Below are 8,324 nucleotides of genomic sequence, written 5' to 3'. Positions count from 1 at the left end.
TGGCATTTTTCACAGAAGTAGAACAAAAAATTTCACAATTTGTATGGAAACACAAAAGACCCCGAATAGCCAAAGCAATCTTGAGAACGAAAAATGGAGCTGGAGGAATCAGGCTCCCTGACTTCAGATTATACTACAAGGCTACAGTAATCAAGACAGTATGGTACTGGCACAAAAACAGAAATATAGATCAGTGGAACAGGATAGAGAGCCCAGAGATAAACCCACACACATATGGTCACCTTATCTTTGATAAAGGAGGCAAGAATATACAGTGGAGAAAAGACAGCCTCTTCAATAAGTGGTGCTGGGAAAACTGGACAGGTACATGTAAAAGTATGAAATTAGAACACTCCCTAACACGATACACAAAAATAAACTCAAAATGGGTTTAAGACATAAATGTAAGGCCAGACACTATCAAACACTTACAGGAAAACATAGGCAGAACACTCTATTACATAAATCACAGCAAGATCATTTTTGACCCACCTCTGTGAGAAATGGAAATAAAACCAAAAATAAACAAATGGGACCTAATGAAACTTAAAAGCTTCTGCACAGCAAAGGAAACCATAAACAAGACCAAAAGACAACCCTCAGAATGGGAAAAAATAGTTGCAAATGAAGCAACTGACAAAGGACTAATCTCCAAAATTTATAAGCAACTCATGAAGCTCAATAACAAGAAGACAAAAAAATCCCATCCAAAAATGGGCACAAGACCTAAATAGACATTTCTCCAAAGAAGATATACAGATTGCCACAAAACACATGTAGGAATGCTCAACATCTTTAATCATTAGAGAAATGCAAATCAAAACTACAAGGAGATATCATCTCACACCTGTCAGAATGGCCATCATCAAAAAAATCTAGAAACAAAAAATGCTGGAGAGGGTGTGGAGAATAGGGAAGACTCTTGGACTGTTGGTGGGAATGTAAATTGATACAGCCACTATGTAGAACAGTATGGAGTTTCCTTTAAAAAGTACAAATAGAACTACCATACAACCCAGCAATCCCACTACTGGGCATATACCCTGAGAAAACCATAATTCAAGAAGAGTCATGTACCAAAATATTCACTGCAGCTCTATTTACAATAGCCAGGACATGGAAGCAACCTAAGTGTCCATCAACAGATGAATGGATCAAGAAGATGTGGCACATATATACAATGGAGTATTACTCAGCCATAAAAAGAAACGAAACTGAGTTATTTGTAGTGAGGTGGATGGACACACTACCAAATGTGGGGTGGATAGCTAGTGGGAAGCAGCCGCATGGCACAGGGAGATCAGCTGTGTGCTTTGTGACCACCTAGAGGGGTGGGATGGGAAGTGTGGGAGGGAGGGAGATGCAAGAGGGAAGAGATATGGGAACATATGTATATGTATAACTGATTCACATTGTTGTAAAGCAGAAACTAACACACCATTGTAAAGCAATTATACTCCAATACAGATGTTAAAAAAAAAACAGAAAAAAGAATGAAGACAGCCTAAGAGATGTATGGGACAACATTTAACACACCAACATTCACATTATAAGAGTCCCAGATGGAGAAGAGAGATAAAAAGAGGCAGCGTAAATATTTAAAGAGATTATAGCCAAAAACTTCCCTAACATGGGAAAGGAAACACTCATTAGAGCCCAGAAAGTGCAGAGAGTCAAATATGGGATAAACCCAAGGAGGAACATGATGAGACACCTATTAATCAAACTGACAAAAACTTAAAGACACAGAGAAAAATACTAAAAGCAACAAGGGAAAAGCAACAAATAACATACAAGGAAATTCCCATACGGTTATCACCTGATTTTTCAGCTGAAACTCTGCAGGCCAGAAGAGAGTAGCATGATATATTAAAAGTGATGAAAGGGTAAAATCTACAACCAAGAAAACTCTACCCAGCAAGGCTCTTGTTCAGATTTGAGGAGAAATCAAAAGCTTTACAGACAAGCAAAAGCTAACAGAATTCAGCACCACCAAATCAGCTTTACAACAAATGCTAGAGGAACTTCTCTAGGCAGAAAAGAAAAACCCACAACTAGAAACAAGAAAATTACAAATGGGAAACTCACCAGTAAAGACAAACATACAGTAAAGGAAGGAAATCATCCAAAAAACCCCCCATGATATCAAAACCAGCAATCATGAGAAGAGGAGAGTACGAATGCAGGATATTGAAAATGCATTGAAAGTTAAGAGACCAGCAACTTGAAATAATCTTGTTTATATATAGACTGCTATGTCAAAACCTCATGGGACCCACAAAAAATCTACGATAGATATACATACAGAAATAAAAAGCAATCCAAACACAACACTAACGTTAGTCATCAGATCACTATAGAAGAGAACAAAAGAGGAAGGGAAGAAAAAAAGACCTACAAAACCAAATCCAAAACAATTAACAAGATGGCAATAAGAACATTCATATTGATAATTACCTTAAAGGTAAATAGATGAAATGCTCCAACCAAAAGACAAAGACTGGCTGAATGGATACAAAAGCAAGACCCATATATATGATGTCTACAAGAGACCCAGTTCAGATCTAGGGACACATGCAGACTGAAACTGAGGGGTTGAAAAAAAGCTATTCCATGCTAATGGAAATCAAAAGAAAGAAGGAGTAGCAATACTCATATCAGACAAAATAGACATTAAAATAAAGACTGTTATAAGACACAAAGAAGAACACTACATAATGATCAAGGGATCAAACCAAGAAGAAGATATAACAATCATAAATACATATGCCTCCAACAAAGGAGCACCTCAATATCTAACGCAAATGCTAACAGCCATAAAAGGAGAAATTGACAGTAACACAATAATAGTAAGGGACTAAAAAACACAAACAAGTGTAGCCTAAACAACATATTGCTAAACCAATGGATCACTGAAGAAATCAGAGGAAATCAAAAAATACTTAGAGACAAATGAAAATAAAAGTACAGTGATTCAAAACCTATGGGACATAGCAAAAGCACTTCTAAAGGGAAAGTTTATAGCAATACAAGCTTTCCTCAGGAAAGAAGAAATATCTCAAATAAAAACCTAACTTTACACCTAAAGAAACTAGGGAAAGAAGAAAAAATAAAGCCCGAAGTTAGTAGAAGGAATGAAATCATAATGATCATCACAGAAATAAATGAAATAGAGACAAAGAAAACAATAGGAAGGATCAATGAAACTGAAGGCTGGTTCTTTGAAAGGATAAACAGAATTGATAAAGCTTTAGCCAGATTCATCAAGAAAAGAGGGAGAGTGTCTAAATAAATAAAATTGGAAATAAAAGAGGAGAAGTTACAACAGACACCACAGAAATACAAAAAATTATGAGAATACTATGGGCAACTATATGCCAATAAAATGAACAACCTATAAGAAAATCACAAATTCTTAGATAGGTAAAACCTTCCAAGACTGAACAAGGAAGAAATAGAAAGTATGAACAGATGAATCACAAGTACTGAATTGAAACTGTGATTTAAAAATTTCCAACAAACGAAAGTCCAAGACCAGATGGCTTCACAGGCAAATTCTATCAAACATTTAGAGAAGAGTTAATACCTATCCTTTCCAAACTCTTTCAAAAACAGCAGAGGAAGGAACACTCCCAAATTCATCCTATGAGACCACCATCACCCTGATACCAAAACCAGACAAAGATACCACAAAAAAAGAAAGTTACAGGTCAGTATTACTGATGAAAACAGACACAAGAATCCTCAACAAAATACTAGCAAACTGAATCCAACAATACATTTAAAGGATCATATAACATGATCAAGTGGGATTAATCCCAGGGATGCAAGGATTCTTCAATATCAGCAAATCAATCAGTGTGATACACCACATCAACAAATTGAAGAATAAAAACCATATTATACTACCAAATGTAAAATATATAGCTAGTGGGAAGCAGCTGCATAGTACAGGGAGATCAGCTCGGTGCTTTGTGACCACCTAGAGGGGTGGGATAGGGAGGGTGGGAGGAAGATGCAAGAGTGAGGGGATATATGTATACGTATAGCTGATTCACTTTGTTATATAGCAGAAACTAACACACATTGTAAAGCAATTATACTCCAATAAAGATGTTAAAAATAAAGAACCCCTGCAAAAAGAAATTTAAAAAATAAAAATAGTTATACTTAAAAAAACAAACATGATCACCTCAATACATGTAGAAAAAGCTTTTGACAAAATTCAATACCCATTTATGATAAAACCTCTCCAGAAAGTGGGCATAGAGGGAACCTATCTCAACATAATAAAGGCCATATATGACAAACTCACAGCTAACGTCATTCTCAATGGTGAAAAGCTGAAAGCACTTCCTCTAAGATCAGGAGCAAGACAGGGATGTCTACTCTCGCCACTTTTATCCAACATAGTTTTGGAAGTACTAGACACAACAATCAGAGAAGTAAAAGACATAAAAGGAATCTGAACTGGAAAAGAAGAAGTAAAACTGTCACTGTTTGCAGATGACATGATACTATACGTAGAAAATCCCAAAGATGCTACCAGAAAACTACTAGAGCTCATCAATGAATTTGGTAAACTTGCAGGTTACAAAATTAATACACAGAAATCTATACATTTCTATGCAGTAACAACAAAAGATCAGAAAGAGCAATTAATCAGAAGAACAATCCCATTTACCATCACATCAAAAATAATAAAATACCTAGGAATAAACCTACCTAAGGAAACAAAAGACCCGTACTATGAAAACTATAAGATGCTAATGAAAGAAACTGAAGATGACACAAACAGATAGAAAGATATACCATGTTCTTGGATTGGAAGAATCAATATTATCAAAATGACTATACTACCCAAGGCAAGCCATAGATTCAATGCAATCTCTGTCAAATTGCCAATGGCATTTTTCACAGAATTAGAACAAAAAAAATCTTACAATTTGTATGAACACACAAAAGACCCGAATAGCCAAAGCAATCTTGAGAATGAAAAATGGAGCTGGAGGATCATGCTCCCTGACTTCAGACTATACTACTAAGCTACGGTAATCAAAACAGCATGGTACTGGCACAGAAACAGAAATATATATCAATAGAACAGGATAGAAATCCCAGAAATATACCCACACACCTATGTTCAATTAATCTATGACAAAGAAGGCAAGAATATACAATAGCAAAAGACAGTCTCTTCAATAAATGATGCGTGGAAAGCTGGACAGCTACATGCAAAAAAAATGAAATTAGAACATTCTCTAATACCATATACAAAAATAAACTCAAAATGGATTAAAGACCTAAATGTAAGGCCAGATACTATAAAACTCTTAGAGGAAAACATAGGGAGAACTTTTTGACATAAATTTCAGCATTATCGTTTTGATCCATCTCCTAGAGTAATGAAAATAAAGACAAAAATAAACAAATTGGACATAATTGAACTTAAAAGCTTTTGCACAGCAAAGGAAGCCATAAATGAAACAAAAGGACATCCCACGGAATGGGAGAATATATTTGCAAATGAAGTGACCCACAAGGGTTTAATCTCCAAAGTATACAAACAGCTCACACAGCTCAATATCAAGAAAACAATCCAATCAAAAAATGGGCAGAAGACCTAAATAGACATTTCTCCAAAGAACAAATATAGATGGCCAACAGGCACATGAAAAGATGCTCAACACTTGTAATTATTAGAGAAATGCAAGTCAAAACTACAGTGGGATATCACCTTACCAGTCAGAATGGCCATCATAAAAAAATCCTACAAACAATAAATGCTGGGGAGGGTGTGGAGAAAAGGGAACTTTCTTACACTGTTGGTGGGAATGTAAATTGGTACAACCATTATGGAGAACAGTATGGAGTTTCCTTAAAAAACTAAATATAGAACTACCATATGATCCAGCAATCTCACTCCTGGGCATATACCCTGAGAAAACCGTAATTCGAAAAGATACATGGACCCCAATGGTCATTGCAGCACTGTGTATTGCACAGTAGCCAAGACATGGAAGCAACCTAAATGTCTATCAACAGATGAATGGATAAAGAAGATGTGGTACATATATGCATTGAAATATTACTCAGCCATAAGAAAGAATGAAATAATTCCATTTGCAGCAACATGGATGAACCTAGAGATTATCACACTAAGTGAAGTATGTCAGACAAAGACAAATATCATATGATATCACTTATATGTGGAATCTTAAAAAAAATGATACAAATAAACATATTTGCCAAACTGAAACAGACTCACAGCCTTCAAAAGCAGACTTGTGGTTACCAAGAGAGGGGGAGAAACGTTGCGGGGGGGGCAGGATAAATTAGGAGTTTGGGATTAATATATACACTCTAAAATAAGTTCCCTACATATGAATGAGTTCCATTCTGAGAGTACATTCGTAAGTCCAATTTGTAAGTCCAACAAAATTAGCCTAGGTACCACAATCAACTATACAGTACTGTACTGTAATAGGTTTATAATACGTTTCACACAAATAATACATAAAACACAAACAGAAAAGAAAGAAAACATTTTAAATCTTACAGTACAGTACCTTGAAAAGTAGTATAGTAAAACAGCTGGCATACAGGGGCTGGCATCATGTGAACAGGCAAGAAGAGTTACTGCCTGGAGGAGGGAAAGGAGGTGGGAGATGGTAGAGCTGAAGGATCATCAGCTATAGGAGAAGGAGGGCAAGCTACAATTTCACTCATGCCTGACGTTGATGGAACGCATGTTCACGTCTTTGAATGTTCGCAACTTGAAGGTTCGTATGTAGGGGACTTACTGAACTATACATAAAATAATCAAAGGAACTACTGTATAACACAGGAAACTCTTTAATATTCAGTAATAATCTATCTATCTATCTTTCTATATCTGAATCACTTAGCTGTATACCTGAAACTAACAAAGCATTGTAAATCAACTATACTCCAATATAAAATAAAAATTAAACTTTAAAAAGAGAATCTATTGCTTAACCCAAGTTTACACTTTTATTCCTCTAAGATTTCAATAAAAATTTTATTGTTTTACAGTTCATGTTTAGGTATGGGTGTTTTTTTTTCCATATGGTTATGCAAAAATATGTAGTTGTTTTAGTACCATTCTGTTAAAAGATTACCCTTTCTCTCTTTCAAATTGAAGTATATTTGAACTTCATCAAAAATATCCCCTCACACATTGGAAAAACAACAACAACAGCAACAGAAGCCTGCTCTCTCTAGTCAAAAAACGATGAAAGGGGCAGCCTAATAAGACATAAAACTTTTAAACTGTATCCACTTTAGCTAAACACCAAAGAAAAACAGTGGCCCTGGTTCTGTACACACCAAAAAAGGCTAAATGAGGCCACAGTGAGGTTCCCAACACTACAACCTGGGTGGTATCAGAAAATGCCAAGTACAGAGCCAGGACTTTCATCACCACCCATGGATAACAAGACATCCCCCACTGCCGCAGTGTCATTGGAGAGACCACATCAGTAGCCTAGACATCCACCTCCCCTGACAGTAATAAGGGTTCCCTTCATCTCCATGCTAGGTTGATGTCAGATGATGCCTAATAGATAGTTAGAACTTTCAAAGTCACCTGGTAACAAGTGGAAATAAAACCACTCCTACCATAGTGTCAGTAGGTACCATGTGAGAAGCTGAAACTTCAAAGCCAGCTTAGCAGTAATCAGGAGCCCCGTCTCAAGTATCATGAGACCACCTAGCAGAAATGGGGAAGTCCCCCTTCCTCTGCCAAAATAAAAGTCAGAAAAAGCTAGTTAAAATGAAATTTAGGGAATTCCTTTATGGTCCAGTGGTTAGGACTCCGCACTTTTACTGCCGAGGGTGTGGGTTCTTTAATCCATTTGAGTTTATTTTGGTGCATGGTGTTAGGGAGTGTTCTAATTTCATTCTTTTACATGTAGCTGTCCAGTTTTCCCAGCACCACTTATTGAAGAGGCTGTCTTTTCTCCATTGTATATTCTTGCCTCCTTAATCAAAGATAAGGTGACCACATGTGCATGGGTTTATCTCTGGGCTTTCTATCCTGTTCCATTGATCTATATTTCTGTTTCTGTGCCCGTACCATACTGTCTTGATTACTGTAGCTTTGTAGTATAGTCTGAAGTCAGGGAGCCTGATACCTCCAGCTCCGTTTTTCGTTCTCAAGATTGCTTTGGCTATTCGGTGTCTTTTGTGTTTCCATACAAATTGTGAAATTTCTTGTTCTAGTTCTGTGAAAAATGTCAGTGGTAGTTTGATAGGGATTGCATTGAATCTGTAGATTGCTTTGGGTAGTAGAGTCATTTTCA

The sequence above is a fragment of the Physeter macrocephalus genome, chromosome 1 (assembly GCF_002837175.3).
Source record: "Physeter macrocephalus isolate SW-GA chromosome 1, ASM283717v5, whole genome shotgun sequence".
Lineage (NCBI taxonomy): Eukaryota > Metazoa > Chordata > Mammalia > Artiodactyla > Physeteridae > Physeter > Physeter macrocephalus.
The sequence above is the reverse complement of the archived record's forward strand: the minus strand, read 5'-3'. Positions refer to the sequence as shown.